This window comes from Somniosus microcephalus, chromosome 6 (assembly GCF_052327205.1).
Source record: "Somniosus microcephalus isolate GS21.2 chromosome 6, FLI_Smic_1.0, whole genome shotgun sequence".
In the NCBI taxonomy this organism is placed as follows: domain Eukaryota; kingdom Metazoa; phylum Chordata; class Chondrichthyes; order Squaliformes; family Somniosidae; genus Somniosus; species Somniosus microcephalus.
In genome coordinates this window covers 6,521,037-6,541,633 of record NC_140992.1, presented here as the reverse complement: position 1 = coordinate 6,541,633, position 20,597 = coordinate 6,521,037, and the positions used below count along the sequence as shown (strand labels likewise).

General features: G+C 50.9%; 1 pseudogene; it reads left to right on the top strand.

Annotated features, from left to right (window-relative positions):
• Window positions 1-750: 750 nt before the first annotated feature.
• LOC147115407 (extracellular calcium-sensing receptor-like) overlaps window positions 751-20,597 on the top strand; it is a 33,773-nt pseudogene continuing 13,926 nt past the window's right edge.

Sequence of the window (20,597 nt, the reverse complement as noted above, 5' to 3'; positions counted from 1 at the left end):
GGCATTTTAGCCCCTCGAGTCTGTTCCTTTATTCAATTAGGTCATGGCTGCTCTGAACCTGAACTCCATTTTCCTGGCTTTATTCCATATCCCTTGATTAAAGAATTTAAATGTGAGCATGAGAATTTTAAATTGGAGTCTTTGGTGAAACCAGCCTATGTAGCTCAGCTTGGACAGAGGTGATATGTGAGCGTGACGCAGTGCAAGAGAGGATACTGGCTGTTGAAGTTCACCCAAATAAACATGTTAAATAAACATTTTAAATACATTCGGATTTCCAGCATCCGCAGTATTTTGCTATCATTATAAATACTGAAGTTGGGTAAAAGAGGAACATGAAATGAGCTGCATACCTTTTCATATTTAACTTTGTTTGACAAAATTAGCTTTTCTTAAACTTTGATAGGTGATAACCCTAAATGTATGGATGAAACATTGGCTATTTTGGATATGAGGGTGAGAAATCGCTTGCTTCATTTTCAGGAATGTAATACATTCGGGATCTTGCATGGCACTTTGCCACTGGTAAGTTAGACAAACACTTTTACGTTGATTGAGTTTATGATCCTGAGGCAATCAGAAATATGCATTATTTTCTATTGGGATTTTTTTGATACTTTGCCCAAGATTTTGCACGTAGCTTGAGTGAAATTACCCACCATCCTATGTGGTGAGATGGTATATATACGTACTCAGCATTTATTTTCATGATGGGGAGAAATTGGCAGCCGCTGATTTAGAATCTCTGTAATGTATTACTTTTTATTGTTGGGATTATTAGTAATTATTTCTGTGCGTGGGGAAAACACACCAAGCTGTGAGCTTCTCAGAAATTTTAATTCGCCTGATTTATTTAGGGATGGAGACATCATTCTGGGTGGAATTTTTAACATTCATTTGGATAGATCTGAGCAGATTCATCCTTTCACAACGCGACCAAGTCCAATACGTTGCAAAAGGTCAGTTCAACTTTGTTGCTAATTAGTATAAGGTTGCATTTTAATCTTTTGCTGGTCGAATAAATTCAACATGTTACACAAGAATGTAGCAAAACAGTGGCAAATGGATTTCACTGTTAGCAAATATGGGCCTAGAAATTCAGTTGCGTTTGCGCCCACTTTTTGGCTATAGAGTGGGTTTGCGCCGTAAGTTTTTAACGCCCGAAATTGAGTTCGTCCCTAACATCGGCATTAGCCGTTAGCGCTGCGCCGGCACCGATGACGTCATCGGTGTGCGCAGCGCCCCGGTTCCAATGATAAACCGTCCCGATGGCCAAATTGAGTTGCGGCCGCCTCGCCCATCGCGGCCGCAAACAGCGTTTGCAAAACGGTGCGTTGCAGCTCCGAAAGGCCGGCGCATAAAGGTGGAGCGGCGGCCGGCCGCTTTTCCGGCGGCCGTCTGCCCGCAGCTCCCTCCCCGGACTCCTGCACCACCCCCCCGCGGCATTGGTGTATGACTCCCGCGAGCCCGGCACTTCTCCGTGGTGCCGGGCTCATTTGCCGGGGGATTCCATCGGCGATCTCACGGCTGCAGGCAGCTCCTCCTTAAGAGAAGGAGGAGGCCTGCAGTACCCCAGCCTGCCGCACCGCATCGGTTGCCGCAGCGGCAGCTGGGCGGCGGAAACTGACAGTCTTCGCCCCAAACGAGGCGTCCAAACCCTACAATAGTGCCCGCCGCCGTCTTGGGGCGGCGCTACTGAATTTCAGGCGGGCGCTAGGGGAATCTGGGCGTGCACTAAATTTCGGGCGCTGAAGACCTGGCGCGGCGGAACCAAATTTTTAGCCCATGAGGTCATCCACTTTGGACGTAAAAAGGATAGAACAGTGTACTTTCTAAATTGTGAATGACTAAAAACAGTGGGGGTCCAAAGAGACTTGGGGGCCCAGGTACATAGATCAATAAAATGTCATGAAATAACAGAAAATGCTGGAAACACTCAGCAGGCCAGGCATCATCGTGGAGAGAGAAACAGAGTTAACGTTTCAGGTCTGTCACCCTTGGTCAGAACGAACGTTAACTCTGTTTCTCTCTCCATGGATGCTCCCAAGCCTGCTGAGTGTTTCCAGCCCTTACTGTTATTTCAGATTTCCAGCATCCGCAGTATTTTGCTATTGTATTAAAATGTCATGAACAGGTACAGAAAGCAATCAAAAAGGCTACTGGAATGCTGGCCTTTATATCTAGAGGACTAGAGTAGAAGGAGGCAGAAGTTATGCTGCAGCTGTACAGAACACTGGTTTGACCACACCTGGAGCACTGTGAGCAGTTCTGGGCACCACACCTTAGGAAGGATATAGTGGCCTTAGAGGGAGTGCAGCGTAGGTTTACCAGAATGATACCTGGACTCCAAGGGTTAAATTAGGGTTGTATTGCCTAGAATTTAGAAGGATAGAGGGTGATTTGATCGAAGTGTTCAAGATATTAAGGGGAACAGATAGGGTAGATAGAGAGAAACTATCTCCGCTGGTTGGGTATTCTAGGACTAGGGGGCATAGTCTAAAAATTAGAGCCAGACCTTTCAGGAGTGAACTTAGGAAACGCTTCTACACACAAAGTGTGGTAGAAGTTTGGAACTTTCTTCTGCAAACTGCAATTGATGCTAGATCATCAATTGTTAATTTAAATTCTGCGAATGATATATTTTTGTTAACCAGAGGTATTAAGGGATAAGGGGCAAAGGCAGAGTTCGGTCGTAGATCAGCCATGGAACTCATTAAATGGCGGAACAGGCTCGAGGGGCTGAATGGCCTACTCTGTTCCTATGTTCCTATATTCCTAAGACAGAAGGGGCTAGATTTTCAGTATAGGCAGTTTTGGGGCGCTAACCTTAGCGCCCGCCCGAAGTTAGCGCCCGCCCCAAAGTAGCGCCCCGTTGCCGGGAATTCAGTGGCTTCGCCCTAAGAGGTTGGTGGAGCGCTAAAAGAGGCGTTCCACTACTCTCTTTAGGCGCTAAGCCGGCGGTCCAGAGGGATAGCGCCCAGGCGGGGCGCAGCGCGGGTGCGGTCATTTTTGGACTGACAGCAGACCCCGTGGCGCCGACCAGCTCTTAAAGGGGGAAGGGACGAATTGGTCTGCTGCCACGCCCTGCACACTGCAGCCTTGCAAAGAGGCCTCAACACTGCTGCTCAGCCCCAGGGAGTCATGGCAACGCCAACGAAGGCCCGTCAGCGTGCCCTGCGCTTCTCAGAGGGTGATCTGGACATAATGGTCACAGCTCTGGAGGTGAGGCGCAAGATCTTGTTCCCAGAGAGTGGGAGGAATCCAACCCACCACGACTACACCAAAGCCTGGAAGCAGATCGCCCAGAGGGTGACGTTCACCGGCGATGCCCCCAGGACCCACAAACAATGTCGTAAAAAATACAACGACCTGACCAGGATTGTCAAGGTGAGTAGCCTTTCCAGTCTCCTCCTCATTCTTGCATGTACACCTGACATGATGGGCAAAGGGAGCTGAAAGTCCTATTGGCCAGCCCTCAGCCAGCAGCATTGGGACAGTCATGAGCGTCAAATGGCCATTCGGCACTCTACACTTAGGCCAAGCTATTCCACCATGGGAGGCTGTGCACACTACATCAGGGCTTCACTCTGTCCAAGCTATTCCACCATGGGAGGCAGTGCACACTACATCAGGGCTTCACTCTGTCCAAGCTATTCCACCATGGGAGGCAGTGCACACTACATCAGGGCTTCACTCTGGCCAAGCTATTCCACCATGGGAGGCAGTGCACACTACATCAGGGCTACATTGCGCACTTACAGCCCGTCCTTTCTCTTGCAGGCTAAAGTAGCCTTTAATCGCCAGGCCCGTGCCAGGGGTGGCCGCGCCAAGCTGCAGAAGCTCACTCGGCTGGAGGAGCGCATGTGTGTGCTCATGGGAGCCCGTGTGATCATCCCCACAGCGTGCGGAGTATCAGACCCTCCACTGCCCGGCAATGGTAAGGACCTCACCTTTTGGCCCTCTCGCGTCGCACTGGCCCATCTGAGCTACCTCCTTTGCCACTGTCCCACCAATGCACTGAATGCCACCAGTCCTAACTCCCTCGCTGACGCCGTCTCCTCACTCTGAAGCTACTCTTGTGCATTCCTGATTTCAGCTGGTGACGACCAGGACCCTGAAGCTGCCAGTGACAGCACCTCCGAGCAGGAGGAGGAGGAGGAGCAAGCTGGACCATCGGGGGAACAGTCACGTCCCGCAGGAGAGGAGGAAATGCTTGACACCTCCTCACTGGACGAGTGCCTGGAGGAACTGTCGCAGGGCAATGCAGCTTCTGGGACCAGTGGTGTCCAGCCACCCAGGAGCCGTGCGCGTGGCCCATGGCCTTCCCCCCAAAGGGGGGAAGGATCAGAGGGGAGTGCTGCTGATCGGCACACTCGCCGCCACCAACGTGGCAAGGGTCCCTTAGTTCGGCCCCCTCCTCCCCAGCGGGAGAGTCGCGACTCCAGTCCGGACACCTTCACCTCGGAGGAGGTGCGGAAGCTGGATAAGATGGCCGAGGATTCAGACCGGCGCCACACGGAGCTCATGAGCATGGTGGGGCGCATGCCTGAGGCCATCGAGTCGCTGGCGACCAGTGTGCGCGAGTTCGGGGCAGCAACTGCCGCGAGTGGCCGCATGCTGACTGATGCCGTCAAGACCCTGGCGGATGTGATGCGCGCGCACACCAGGACAACAGGGGCACTCACTGCTGCCACACGCGCTGTCTCAGGCAGGCATTGCCAGGGCAGCCGCCGCGCTGGACCATCCCAGCAAGCCGCCCCTCGGCTGATTGTTGCAGATCCTGCAGTGCAGGCCCGGCCGAGTGCCACCGCGCCACAGCACCAGCCAGCGCATCCCAGACGCCAGCTGGCCCACATTGCGCCATCCGTCACCGCCATTCCCCCACTGGAGCATCAAGGGCAAGCGGCTGCAGCTGATGGTGGTCAGGCTCAGGTGCGCCACTCAGCAGACGGCCCCTCGAGGCCCAAACGCCGTGTAGGCCGCCCCCCAGCGGCATCTGGCGGAAGGGCATCTGAGCCTCAGGCACCTTCCCCCAGCCTCGCAGCAGCCACTGGGCAGAGCTTGCGAAGGAGCAGCAGGCCGGGCAGGGGAGGCAAAAGGCTGGGCAAGGTCTCGCCCTCGTGGGCCACTCAGTAGAGGGTGTGGCCAGCTTTCCTTTTATATGGCGGTGGCCATCTTTATTTTGCCCATGGTTGTGTTGTTGGAGGGCTTATTTTTTGCGTTAGGCCGACGTTGAGGCCCGGTTTGAAGAAAGGTGGAGTGACTCCTCCCCAGTTTGTGGGAGTGAGTCGTTTGTTGGGCTTTTTGTGGGGCCCGTTTATTGTTTTTGGGGATTCATGTGGGAAGGGCTTTTCATTTTTGTGTAATAAAAAATTATCTTTATTCATGCAGTCTCCATGGTTGTTCTTCTTAGTGTTTGTTGGCTTCGCCGGCTGAGGGGTTGCGGAGCGGCTGCATTCATCTTCCCTCATGGCCCCTGGCCATTCCCTGACAGGGGGCTTAGAAGTACCGTGTAATAAGGTGGCGTCGTGTGGCCCTTGGCCCTGGTCGCTCCCTCCTGGGAACGTACTCCTGCTCCTCCTCCTCCTCCTCCTCATGCTCCTCCTGCTCCTCCTCCTGAGGTGCTGGTCCAACGTCAGGTGGCAGTGCCTGAGTCCTGCGGATAGCCAGGTTGTGTAGCATGCAGCAAACCACCAGAAATTGGGAGACCCGGTCCGGCGAATACTGGAGAGCTCCTCCGGAGCGATCAAGGCAGCGGAACCACTGCTTGAGGACCCCAATAGTTAGCTCGATGATGTTGCGGGTGGTTTGATGGCTCTCATTGTAGGCCTCTTCAGCAGCGGTCCTGGGCGCGCGGAGCGGGGTCATGAGCCAGGTGCACAAAGGATAGCCTTTGTCCCCGAGTAGCCATCTTCTTGGGGGAGGCTGTGCCTGGAACATGTCATGCACAGTACTCTGCCGCAGGATAAAGGCATCGTGGCTGCTGCCTGGGAAGCTGGCATTGACTGCCATGATGCGCTGCTTGTGGTCACAGACCAGCTGCACATTCAGAGAATGGTAGCCCTTCCTGTTGCGATACTGCTCGCCATGCTCCAGAGGGGCCCGCAAAGCCACATGCATACAGTCAATGGCGCCCTGCACCAAGGGGAATTCCCCGAGTCTGGAAAATCCCAATGCGCGCTGATGCTGGCTCTCCAGGGCCATGGGGAAGGAGATGAATTGGCTTCTCCTTCTGAACAGTGCTTCGGTCACCTGGTGGATGCAGCGATGCGCGCCGTACTGGGAGATGTTTGCTATGTCCCCAGCAGCGTATTGGAAGGAGCCGGTGGCATAGAAGTTCAATGCCACTGTCACCTTCACTTCCACCGACAGAGACGTCCTGCACCTGAGCTTTGGCCGCAGATCTCGGCGAAGCAGGTGGCAGATCTCTGCAATCACCTCCTTTCGGAATCGGAGCCTTTTAACACATCGCGCGGCACTCATGTTTAGGTAGGAGCACTGCTGGTGGTATAGCCTGACTGGGTAAGGCCTACGTGGCCGACGCCTGCAGCCCCCTCTGCCTCTAGCCAGGGCTGCCCCTCTCACAATGCATCTGCGAGCCCTACGGACATGGAGCTGCAGCTCCGCGTTGGCACCCCATGCAACCCCCATCAAATCCTGGCAAACACTCAAATTTCCAAAAGGCCACTTGCAGCGCTCTGGCCTGAGTCCAAAAATACCTGAGCTCTTGCTGCTTGAAACCAGTTAGCTATCCTCCTTGTTGTGTCTCCAGAAATGCGTTGCACAAGAGTGTTTTCTGAAAAAAGGCTGGCCTTTATACTGGAGAGCACGTCCCCTTTAATTTGCGCCCCCCGGGGCCCGCGCTGGTTGTGTTGCGTTCCTTTTTCCAAATGCTCCGGCCGCCAGCCGCACAATGGGGCGGTCCGACTGAAGTTTGGAATCGGGGCGCACAAAGGGCGTTGCACGAGGATGTGACGTCATTTTCTGCACGCGCATCCGGGCGGGCGCTAAACTTTGCGCCGGCGCTAACGGGCAAGTTAATTTGGGGCGGGGCGCAAACTGCGCTGCGCACGGGCGCTACACGCATAGCGCCCGAAAATCACTTCTCTTAAGGCGCTTACTGCTGGCGCTATCAACTGAAAATCTAGCCCAAGGTCTTTTGTGAAGTTTAAGGTAAACTGATTATATCAATTATCAGAGTTTGTTAGCTGCCACAATTACAGTTATTATTGCCAAGATTTGATTGCTCTTTTCTTTGTACAGATTGACTAGATTGAAATGTTTAGGTGAATTTTCTTCCTTTGACATACTTTTTCTTATCATGAAGTTTGCACTAACATCCAATCGTCAGCTTGTCACGGATTGCAAATTGTCATGAAATAGACTTTTACATCGTTGTTCTTAACCAAAACTTCCCTAATCTATATTCTGTTAGTAGAATAAAGCTGACTTGTTCAATATCCATGCAAGATAAACCCGAAAAGAAAATTATGCAGTCTATAGGCTCAGAAACTTCCGATTGCTCATGGAAATCCAACCAGGATTAAAACCTAGCTTGTAATAGATTTGTTATTCCATAAAATAGGCTCATTTTCTTCATGATGTCGTCAGCAACACTAAAATCCAACACTCTCAATAATGAACTGTAGTTGTGTGAGGCTGAAATAGGACCATTCCTTGACTAACCTTCCAATGGTTGGTGTAATATTTGGACAGATCTTGCAATGAATTCCCATTGAATACTTAACATTCTCACTTTATTTCTTTGCGTACTATTTGTACACTGGCGTTCAGTATTGGTGCCATATGCCTACAGCTGATGTCATGGAGAGGCAACATATAAACGAGATAAAGAAGGATGAAAGCTGAGCAGAGAACTTATATTTTCATTTAGTGTTCAATTAAATTTGTACAATTAGAAAAATTATGCAGAATAAATCGGTGCGTTTGAGTTGGAATTTTTTTATTTCAGTAGAATGAATTTATGCTGTTTATTTAGCAGTTCGCTCTCATCAAGAACCATTCCCTGATCTCTTGCATCTTATCACTCACTGTCTCACAGCAACAGTCTGGATTCAGTACATTGCTGGTTTAAGTTTGGCCCATGACCTATGCGATGTTGACGATTTCTATAATTTCCTATATTATTTTGTACTTGCATAGAATTCACAATTGAAAGCGAAGAATGGACAACACATTTATCTGTTATCACAGTAACTGGAAAACAAAATATTCCAAACAACTCAAAGCACACGAAGTTAATCCCATCGTCCTCTACCGCGATAAAACTGCAGGGCAATGCTTTTTGACGACTGAAGTTATGACAGCAAAGTAGAAATAGATTTGGGAGGGTGAATAATTAAATGCAAAAGATCAGGGAATGGTTATGAACAGGAAATAGTCGTTGATTTAATGGGATTACTTTTTTCCTAAACTAAAACAATTCCAACTCAAGCCCTGCGCAATCTACTTATTTGTGTACATTCCGTGACTAGTATCCATTGATCTCAAGTTTACTCAGTTTGTTCCAGACACACACATAATTCAGCTTCCGCATCTTTCACTCTTAGGAAATTGGAAATTGAAGTGTTTGCTTTCCGGTAACATCACAGAAGGCTCAATGCTAAGTTTATCAAGTGCCCAAGGTCCAATGGATTGTGCAAACACTTTTTAAACAAGTCTTCACAGGATTCTTGCGATATGTTACACAGGATGCCAAGCCCAAGCACTCTGAGACCCTTTCTAAGAGGCTGGCTTGGCTTTGGTGTATTCAGGACTCAGACTGGGACATGACTGTAGGGTTATGCTGCCATTGTCACGTGATATACATCCAGCACCTCTCCATATTGATGCAAAAGTAGCATTATAACTGCAGCTAATAGTTATTTCGGTTTCTGCTTTCCGATTTCTTAACCAATACTCACATGTACAGTCCTTAGAATCATAGAATCATAGAAATTTACGGCACAGCAGCCGGCCATTCAGCCCATCGTGTCTGTGCCGGCTGAAGAAGAGCTATCCAGCCTAATTCCACTTTCCAGCTCTTGGTCGGTAGCCTTGTAGGTTTCAGCACTACAAGTACTTTTTAAATGAGATGAGGGTCTCTGCCTCTACCACCCTTTCGGGCAGTGAGTTCCAGAACCCCACCACCCTCTGGGTGAAAAAAGTTCTCCTTAACTCCCCTCTAATCCTTCTACCAATTACTTTAAATCTCTGCCCCCTGGTTATTGACCTCTCTGCTAAGGGAAATAGGTCCTTCCACCCACTCTATCTCGGCCCCTCAAAATAGTCCTTGTTCACTAGTAAAAATAACTTGGATTTCTATAGCACCTTTCACGACCTCAGGACGTCCCAAAGCGCTTTACAGCCAATGAAGTACTTGTGAAGTGTAGTCACGGTGGTAATGTAGGAAACGCAGCAGCCAATTTGTGCATAGCAAGCTCCCAAAAGCAGCACTGTGATAATGACCAGATTATCTGTTTTATTGGTGTTGGTTGAAGGATAAAGATTGTGAAGAGCACTGGGGATAACTCCCCTTCTCTTCGAGATAGTGCTGTGGGATCTTTTACGTTCACCTAAGAGTGAAGACAGGGCCTCGGTTTAATGTCTCATCCGAAAGATAGCAGTTCCGACAGTGCAGCACTCCCTCAGTACTGCACTGAAGGGTTAGCCGCGATTATGTGCTCAAGTCTCTGGAGTGGGACTTGAACACACGACCTATTAGAAGTGTGTAGTGGAAAAGTTAAGAGGATCGCACACACCTCCTAGTTCAGTCAATGTCTTGCTACAATGGAGCATGTATGAATGAGCAATCGCTTCATCACCTAAAAATAAGCATCAATTTCAGATTTTCTTTCAGTGTTTTTGGTCGAGCACAAACGATGATCTTTGCCATAGAAGAAATAAACCAAAGTCAGACATTGCTTGGAAATATTACGTTGGGCTACAGGATCTATGATGGATGCGCCTCACCTACAATTGCGGCGAAGGCAGCCCTAGCTCTCATTGGTGGACAAGAAGAAACTGTTTCTGATCACAGATGCACAGAATCTCCTAAGGTTTCTGCTCTTGTTGGCGGAGGATCCACACAATCTATAGCGATAGCCCGAATAATTGGTTCTTTTGGCATTCCACTGGTAAGGTTGCAAGTTTATATCGGGGTATGCACTTTATAAACTGTGTGCACTTTCACAAAGCCTCCTCGTGTTGGTATTTCAGGGGAAATTGTAAGGGACATCCAATATGTTGGCCTGGAAATTATGGTATGAATACGAGTGGACTGATGATTAATGCATTGGTCTGAAACTCTACTGTTATTTTTGGGTAGGTTTTAACCTGTTAAGTTGTTAGTTAACATTTCACTGGTTAAAGTAAACAGGTTAAAACCTTTTTTAGTCGTTCACGGGATGTTGGCAACGGTGGCAAGGCCGGCATTTATTGCCCATCCCTAATTGCCCTTGAGAAGGTGGTGGTGAGCCGCTTTCTTGAACCGCTGCAGTCCGTGTGCTGAAGCTACTCCCACAGTGCTGTTAGGGAGGGAGTTCCAGGATTTTGACCCAAATTCGATGACGGAACAGCGATATATTTCCAAGTCAGGCTGGTGTGTAACTTGGAGAGGAATTTGCAGATGGTGGTGTTCCCATATGCCTGCTGTCCTTGTCCTTCTAGGTGGAAGAGTTCGCAGGTTTGGGAGGAGCTGCTAATGAAGCCTTGGCGAGTTGCTGCAGTGCATCTTGTAGATGGTACACACTGCAGCTACGGTACGCCGGTGGTGGTACTGTAATAGTGGGAATTTCAGACAATTGCATTCGTGTTTGGACGTTAGTTCAGGGACGATATATTAATGATTTAACTGGACCAGAGGAAATCTTTACAAACACATTTATAATATCACCAAACATATTGATTCTTCCCCATTAGCAATGGTCCACAGATTTGTGCGCCCTAGAATTTCCTTTGGTTTCAATACAACTTTATTACTTATTTTGTGCTGCAGGTTAGTTACCTTTCCAGTTGCGAATGTCTCAGCAACAGGGGAGAATACCCCACCTTTTTCAGGACCATACCCAGTGACTCTCACCAGTCCAAGGTTTTAGCTCAACTCGTTAAACGATTTGGATGGACTTGGATTGGAACCGTTAGAAGTGACAACGATTATGGCAACTTTGGAATGCAGGCGTTTGAGGAAGCTGTGCAAGGACTTGGAACCTGCATCGCCTTCTCTGAGTCCTTTTACAGAACTGACCCCAAAGAGAAAATAACAGAGATTGTCGAGGTGATCAAAGCGTCGACCGCAAAGGTGGTGGTGGCCTTTGTTGCCAGAGGAGACATGGGTGTTTTACTTGAATAAGTCGTGCGGCAGAATGTCACTGGGATACAGTGGGTAGGAAGCGAGGCCTGGGTTACAGCCGAACTGCTCTCCCCAGAAGAAAGCGCTGCATTCCTTCTCGGCACGATAGGGACTGCAATCCATAGCTCACAAATAGTTGGGCTGAGAGACTTTTTTCTCGGCGTCCGTCCTTCCTTGTTCCCTGAAAACGATTTGATAAGGGAGTTTTGGGAGGCCTCGTTCGGATGCGCTTTAAAAACGGAAGACACAAGTCCAATACATTCCTCACCACATTTACTGCAGTGCACAGGCAAGGAAAACAACTTCGACCTGCCCAGCGCCTCGGATGGATTTTCTTACAGTGTGTACAGGGCAGTTTATACATTGGCCCATGGACTTGGCAATATGTTAGCGTGCGAAAATGGCAAGGGTCCATTTTCAAATAATGGATGTGCAGATGTTTTAAACTTCCAACCATGGCAGGTAAGAAAAACACTGTGTCAAAAAATAAAACACATTTCTGGAATACCTAAAACTTATAAGACTTGATACAGTGAAATCTGTAAAGCATTTGAAATGAATTGAAACTGTTTTCAGTGTTGGTTTTCCTTATTATCCGGGATCTCATGATGATTTTCTTTGCAGATCTGGAGTAAACAGGGCACAAAATTGCTCAAACGACATGCTTGGGTGATTCCACAACCCCAGCTCTGCTCCCCGTCCTTTCCCCACTCTCTGGGCCCAAAGGTGTTCAATGTACCAGTACTTAGGGCCCCGTCTGCACTCTCAGGGGGATGTAAAAGATCCCACGGCCAATATTTCAAAGAAGAGCATTGGAGTTAGGGCCTAGACAGCTGAAAGCAAGGGCCCCAATGGCGAGGCGAAGGAGGTGGGGTTACAGAAGAGATTTGGAGGAACATATATAGAGTTCCTAGAGGGTTGTAGGGCTGTGGGAGGTTACAGTAATAAGGAGGATCCAGGCCATGGAGGGATTTGATACGTGAAGAGAAAAAGATTTGCGAAGTCAAGCATAGGTCCCTTGCAGTCAGAATCAGGGGAATTTATAATGGGGAACAAAGAAATGGCTGACCAATTAAATACATACTTTGGTTCTGTCTTCACAAAGGAGGACACAAATAACCTCCCAGAGATGTCGGGGAACATAGGGTCTAATGAGAGGGAGGAACTGAATGAAATCAGCATTTGTAGGGAAATGCTGTTAGGGAAATTGATGGGATTGAAGGGCAATAAATCCCCAGGGCCTGATAATCTACATCCTAGGATACTTAAAGAAGTGGCCCTCGAAATAGTAAATGCATTGCTGGTCATCTTCCAAAATTCTATAGACTGTGGAACAGTTCCCATGGATTGGCGGGTAGCTAATGAAATCCCACTATTTAAAAAAGATGGTAGAGAGAAAACGGGGAATTATAGACTGGTAAGCCTGATATCAGTAGTAGGGAAAATGCTAGAGTCCATTATAAAAGATGTAATAGCAGAGCACTTGGAAAACAGTGACAGGATCGGACAAAGTCAACATGGATTTACAAAAGGTAAATCACGTTTGACTAATCTACTGGAATTTTTTGAGGATGTAACTGGTAGAATGAATAAGGGAGAACCAGTGGATGTGGTGTTTTTGGACTTTCAGAAGACTTTTGATAATGTCCCACATAAGAGATTAGCGTGCAAAGTTAAAGCACATGGAATTGGGTGCAAGGTAGTGACTTGGATAGAGAATTGGTTGGCATACAGGAAGCAAAGAGTTGGAATAAACGGGTCTTTTTCTGAGTGGTGGGCAGTGACTAGTGGGGTACCGCAGGGATTGGTGCTAGGACCCTAGTTATTCACAATATATATCAATGATCTAGATGAGGGAACTAGATATATTGGGCTAGAAATTCAGTTGAGCCACTTTTGGGGCGATAAAGTCGGGCGGTCGCTGAAGTTTGCGCCCGGCGCAAAGTCGAGGCCACTTCGCCGATATTCAGTAGCATCGCCCTAAGAGGTTGCTGCAGCGCTAAAACTGGCGACGCATGACTATCTTTAGGCACTAAGCCGGCGGTGCTGAGCTATACCGCCGAGGCCGGGCGCAGCACAGGTGCGGTGATTTCTTCATTGACGGCAGACACGCTGGCGCCGGCCATCTCTTAAAGGGGGAAGGGTCAATTTTTTTGGCTGCCACACCCTGGACACTGCAGCCCTCCACCTAGGCCTGAACACTGCTGCTGCAACTCTTCACCGCCCAGGATGATGCAGAAGGCCCGGGAGAGAGCGCTGTGCTTCAGCGAGGGTGACCTAAGGCTGCTGGTTAGCGCAGTGGAGCGAAGACGCCATGTTTTGTTCCCTGACAGTGGCAAGAAGCCGGTGCCCAGCGTCTACCGCAAAGCCTGGAGGGAGGTCTCCAACAGGGTGACATCCAACAGTGTGGTTGCCAGGAATCCTGTACAATGCAGGAAAAAGTTGAATGACCTCACTTGGATTGTCAGGGTGAGTACCCTTTCCAGTGTCCTCCTCATCCTTGCATGTGCACCTCATATTATGGACAAAGGGACCTGAAAGCCCTAATGGCCAGCCCTCATCCAGCAGCTATGGGACTAGCATGAACATGAATTGCACATTCTGCACTTTACACACTGTCCAAGCTATTCGACCATGGGAGGCAGTGCAGACAAGATCAGGGCTACACAATGTCCAAGCTATTCGACCATGGGAGGCAGTGCAGACAAGATCAGGGCTACACAATGTCCAAGCTATTCGACCATGGGAGGCAGTGCAGAGAAGATCAGGGCTACACAATGTCCAAGCTATTCGACCATGGGAGGCAGTGCAGACAAGATCAGGGCTACACAATGTCCAAGCTATTCGACCATGGGAGGCAGTGCAGACAAGATCAGGGCTACACACCGTACTTAGAGGCCGTCCTTTCTCTTGCAGGCCAAGCTGGCTAACAACAGGCGTAGCCAGATTGGGACCGGTGGAGGCCGACCTCAGCACCAAGAGCTCACCGACCTAGACCAGCGCATGGAGCGCATTATGGGAGTCCGTGTGATTGGCCCCATTGCCACTGGAGATGCCGACCCTGTTCTGGGCACCAATGGTAAGGACATCACCTTTTGGACCTCTCTCGTTCCACTTGTGCATTAGATCAACATCCTTTGCCACTGTCCGACCAATGCGGTGAATGGCACCACTCATGCCTCCCTCGCTGATGCCCTGTCCTCACTCTAAAGCTACTCTTGTGCCTTCCTTCTTTCAGATGGTGAGACGCCAGGTGAGGAGGCGGGCCTTGAAGCTGCCAGTGACAGCCCCTCGGAAGAGGAGGAGGAGGAGGAGGAAGAGGTAGCCGGCCCATCAGTGGCACCCTCAGCCGCGGCAGCCCATGGCGATGTAGGGGACACGTCTTCCCTGGAGGGGAGCCTGGGGGAAGGGTCGCAGGAGAGTGAAGTTCCTGGGCCCAGCGGCCTGCAGCAACGCGGGAGGGGTGGGGAAGCTCGGCGGCCTTCTCCCCAGAGGGTGAGTGCGGCCTCCAGTCCTGCGACGGTCAGCGCAGAGGAGGTGCGCCTCCTAGAGGAAATGGCCGTCGACTCGGAGTGCAGGCACACGGAGCTCATGGGGGTAGTGGCACAGATGCTTGACTCCATACAGTCACTGGCTCGGAGTGTGGAGGAATTCGGGGCAGCACAGTCGGCGAGTTCCAAAGTGCTCACTCGTGCCGTCCAGGCCCAGGCCAGGAGTCTGCAGGAATTCGGGGCAGCACAGTCGGTGAGTACCCAAGTGCTCACTCGTGTCATCGAGACACTGGCTGGGAGTGTGGAGGAATTCGGGGCAGCACAGTCGGCGAATACCCAAGTGCTCAGTCGTGCCGTCCAGTCACTGGCTGGTCCTATGCGGTCACAGACCAGGGCAGCACGGGCACTAACTGGTGCCACACTGGCTGCATCAGCCAGGCATCGCCAGGGCATCCGCCGCCCTGCAGCAGCCCAGCGGGCTGTCCTTCAGCAGTTTGCTGCGCATGCTGCAGTGCTGGCCCGGGCGACTGCCACTGTATCAGGCGACCAGCGAGCGCCTGCCATCAGCCAGCTTGCCCCCATTCATGCAGCCGACACTGCCACTCCACCAGTGCAGCTGCCACCAGCTGCTGGACACACTGATGCCGCCCAGCCACAGCTGCAGCAGTCACCAGCTGACCCCTCGAGGGCCAGAGCTCGTGCAGGCCAACCCCCAAGGGCATCTGCCGTCTCGCCATGTGCCCCTCAGGAGCCTTCCCCCAGCCTTGCTGCAGCCACTGGGCTCCAATTGAGGAGGAGCAGCAGGGCGGGCAGGGGCCGCACAAGTATACGCAAGGCATCGCCCTCGCGGGCCAAAAAGTAGAAGGTGTGGGCAAATGTGTTGTTTTTATGAAGGCCGAGGATGTTGTGTTTGTTTTTATGAAGGCCGAGGATGTTGTGTTTGTTTTTATGAAGGCCGAGGATGACGGTCTTTTTTGTTTCACTGTTCTGTTAATCCTCTCCAGGTTGTGGGAGCGAGTTATATGTCTGACTGTTTTTTTTTTCTGTTTCTGTTTGTCATGTGGGAAGGGCACAGAGTTTGTGGAATAAACAATTTTCTTTAATCAGATTGTCCATGTTTGAACTTTGAAGTTTTTGTTGCCTTGACCGGCTGAGGGCTTGCAGAGCGGCTGCATTCATGTTCTTTCATTGGCACAAGCCATTCCCTGAGAGGGGGCCTAGAACCTACGTTCAATAAGCTGCCGATGGGCGGCCCTTGGACCTTGTGCCTCCCTCCTGTGCTGGTCCTCCTCCTCCTGCTCCTCCTCCTGAGGTGGTGCTCCAATCTGTGGTGGCAATGCCTGAGTCCTGCGGATAGCCAGGTTGTGCAGCATGCAGCAAACGACCACGAAATGGGAGACTCGCTCCGGCGAATACTGCAGGGCTCCGCCGGAACGATCCAGGCAGTGGAACCATTGCTTCAGGATGCCGATTGTTTGTTCGATGATGTTCCTGGTCGCTTGATGGCTCTCATTGTATGCCTCTTCACCAGGGGTCCTGGGCGCGCGGAGCGGGGTCATGAGCCAGGTACACAAAGGATAGCCTTTGTCCCCGATAAGCCATCCTCGTGGCTGAGGCTGTGCCTGGAACATGTCAGCCACAGTAGTCTGTCGCAAGATGAAGGCCTCGTGGCTGCTGCCTGGAAAGCGGGCATTGACAGCTAGGATGAGCTGCCTGTGGTCACACACCAGCTGTACGTTGAGGGAATGGTAGCCCTTCCAGTTGCGGTAATCCTCGGCATTCTCCACAGGTGCCCGCAAAGCCACATGCGTGCAGTCAATGGCGCCCTGCACCATGGGGAAGCGCGTTATTCTTCCAAATCCCATTGCACGCTGTTGCTGCTTGTCCAGGGTCATGGGGAAGGAGATGAACTGACGTCTCCTTCTGAAAAGGGCATTGGTCACCTGGCAGATGCAGCAATGCACGGCGAACTGGGAGATGTTAGCAATGTCCCCAGCAGCGGATTGGAAGGAGCCGGTGGCATAGAAGTTGAGAGCCACCATCACCTTCACTGCCACCGACAGAGATGTCCTGCACCTCAGCTGTGGCTGCAGATCTCTCTGAAGCAGCTGGCAGATCTCTGTGACCACCTCCCTTCGGAATCGCAGCCTCCTAACACACTGGTCGTCAGACATGTTGAGATAGGAGAACTGCTGGCGGTAGACCCTGGGTGGGTAAGGCCTCCCTTGGCGATGCCTGTTGCCCCCTCTCCATCTAGCCAGGGCTCGCACTCTCTCACGGCGTCTGTGAGCCCTCTGGATGTAATTGTGAAAGCCTGTGTTGACACCCATTGCAGCCCCCATAATATGCTGGCAAACAATGAGATATGAATGAAGGCAAAGACAATTGCAAAGCTGTGGCCTGAAGCCAGAAGTACCTGTCCTAGTGTTGGGCCAAAGCAGTAAGCTCTCTACCTTGGTCTCTCTCCAAAGATCCGTAACACAAGAATGAGTGCTGCAAAATGGCAGCCTTTTATAGTGCAGGTGAAGTGCCCTTTAATTTGCGCTCCCCGGGGCCCGCATCAGCTGAGCACCGTTCCACTCAACAGTCGCGAGGGCCGCCAGGCGCACAATGGGCCGGCGCGACTGAAGTTCCGGTTGGGGGCGCACAAAGGGCATTGCACAAGGAAATGACGTCATGATCTGCGCGCGCAGCTGAGCACGCGCAAAGACTTTGCGCAGGTGCAAAATGTCTACTGAAGTTGGGGCGAGGTGCAGATCGCGCTGCGCCCGGGCGCTAAGCGCCTAGCGCTCGACATCTACTCCTCCTAAGGCGCTAACGGCTGGTGCAACCAACTGAATTTCTAGCCCAATATCTCCAAGTTTGCAGATGAAACAAAGCTGGGTGGGCATGTGTGCTGTGAGGAGGATGCAGAGAAACTCCAGTATGATTTGGACAGGTTGGGTGATTGGGCAGATGCATGGCAGATGCAATATAATGTGGATAAATATGAGGTTATCCACTTTGGTGGCAAAAACAGGAAGGTAGATTATTATCTGAACGGCAATAGGTTGGGAAAAAGGGAAGTGCAATGAGACCTGGGTGTCCTTGTGCACCAGTCGCTGAAGGTAAGCATGCAGGTGCAGCAGGCAGTTAAGAAGACAAATGGTATGTTAGCTTTCATAGCGAGAGGATTCGAGTACAGGAGCAAGGATGTCTTGCTGCAGTTGTACAGGGCCTTCGTGAGACCACACCTTGAGTACTGTTTGCAGTTTTGGTCACCTTATCTGAGGAATGATGTTCTTACCATGGAGGGAGTGCAACGAAGATTCACCAGACTGATACCTGGGATGGCAGGAAAGATGTATGAAGAGAGATTGGGTCGATTGGGCTTCTATTCACTAGAGTTTAGAAGAATGAGAGGGGATCTCATTGAAACTTATAAAATTCTAACAGGACTAGACAGACTAGATGCAGAAAGGATGTTCCCGATGGCGGGGGAGTCCAGAACCAGGCTCACAGTCTAAGGATAAGGACTAATCCATTTAGGATTGAGATGAGGAGGAATTTCTTCACCCAGAAAGTGGTGAACCTGTGGAATTCTCTAGCACAAAAGGCAGTGGAGGCCAATTCATTAAATATATTCAAGAAGGAGTTAGATATATTTCTTAAGGCTGAAGGGATCAAGGGATATGGGGAGAAAGCAGGGACAGGGTACTGAATTTGGATGATCAGCCATGATCTCATTAAATGGCGGAACAGGCTCGAGGGGCTGAATGGCCTACTCCTGCTCCTATCTTCTATTGGATTTGAACACGAGAATGAGAATTTTAAAATCAAGACATTGCTGGACCGGGAGCCAATATAGGACAGCGAGCAGAGGGGTGATGGGTGAACGGGACCTTGTACTAGTCAGGATACAGGCAGCAGAATTTTGGATGAGCTCAAATTTACGGAGTGCAGAAGATGGGAGGCCGGCCAAGGAAACACATTGGGACATCCTGTGATATGGTGTGATATAAAACTATCTTCTTTTTTCTTTCTGAATAAGCTGCTGCATTACATGCACTCAGTTAATTTCACGATGACAACTGGAGACGTGGGCCTAGAAATTCAGTTGCGTTCGCCAGCCGTTAGCGCCATAAGAGGGGTAGATTTCGAGCGCTAGGCACTTAGCGCCCGGGCGCAGACCGATCTGCGCCTACGCCCAACTTCAGTTGACATTTAGCGCCGGCGCAAAGTGTTTGCGCGCGCTCAGCTGCACGCGCAGCTTATGACGTCATTTCGTCGTGCAACGCCGTTTGTGCGCCCCAAACCGGAACTTCAGTGGTGCCCGCCCAATGTGGGCGTGGCGCTGTTAAGAACTGTGAAGTGGAACGCAGCAGAGGCCCTGCGGGCCTCGGGGAGCGCTAATTAAAGGGCACTTAGACTGAACTATAAAGGCCAGCCATTTTGCTGCAATGACTTTAGTGCTACGGATTTCTGGACAGAGACCAAGGAAGAGACCTTACTGAATTGGGCCAACATAGGAGAGGTATTTTTGGCTTCTGGCCAGAGCTTGCAAATTTGTCTCATTGTGATTTCACTGTTTGCAAGTATATTATGGGGGCTGCATGGGGTTCCAACCCTCAGTTCCAGCATTATGTGCGAAGGGCTCGCAGACACTGTGTGAGAGGGGCAGCCATGCCTAGACGCAGAGGGGCCATCAGGCGTCAGCAACGTAGGCCTTACCCACTCAGGGAATACCGCCAGCAGGTGTCCTATCTCACCATGACTGCTGCGCAGTGTGTTAAGAGGCTGCGCTTCAGAAGGGAGGTGGTTGCAGAGATCTGCCAGCTGCTTCACAGAGATCTGCGTCCACAGCTGATGTGCAGGACGTCTCTGTCGGTGGAAGTGAAGGTCACGGTGGCTCTGAACTTTTATGCAAGTGGCTCCTTCCAAGCCGCTGCTGGGGACATAGCGAACATCTCCCAGTTCGCCGTGCATCGCTGCATCCGGCAGGTCACTGATGCCCTTTTCGCAAGGAGACACCAATTCATCTCCTTCCCCATGACCCTAGAGAGGCAGGAGCAGTGTGCAGTCGGATTTGCGAGGATCGCCGACTTCCCCATGGTGCAGGGCGCCATTGACTGCATGCATGTGGCTATGCGGGCACCTATCGACAATGCCGAGGATTACCGCAACCGGAAGGGCTACCATTCCCTCAATGTACAGCTGGTGTGTGACCACAGGCAGCGCATCCTAGCTGTCAATGCCCGCTTTCCAGGAAGCAGCCATGATGCATTTATCCTGTGCCAGACTACTGTGGCTGACATGTTCCAGGCACAGCCTCCCCCAAGAGGATGGCTTATCGGGGACAAAGGCTATCCTTTGTGTACATGGCTCATGACCCTGCTCCGCGCGCCCAGGACCCCTGCTGAGGAGGCATACAACGAAAGCCATCAAGCCACAAGGAACATCATAGAGCAAACGATTGGCGTCCTCAAGCAATGGTTCCGCCGCCTGGATCATTCCGGCGGATCTCTACAGTATTCGCCGGATAGAGTCTCCCAGTTCGTCATCGTTTGCTGCATGCTGCACAACCTGGCTATCCGCAGGACTCAGGCACTGCCACCTCACGTTGGACCACCACCTCAGGAGGACGAGCAGGAGGACCATGAGGAGGAGGAGGAGGAGGAGGAGGAGTACCAGCCCAGGAGGGAGCCACAAGGTCCAAGGGCCGTCCGTCGGCGACTTATTGAACGACACTTCTAGGCCCCCTGTCAGGGAATGGCTTG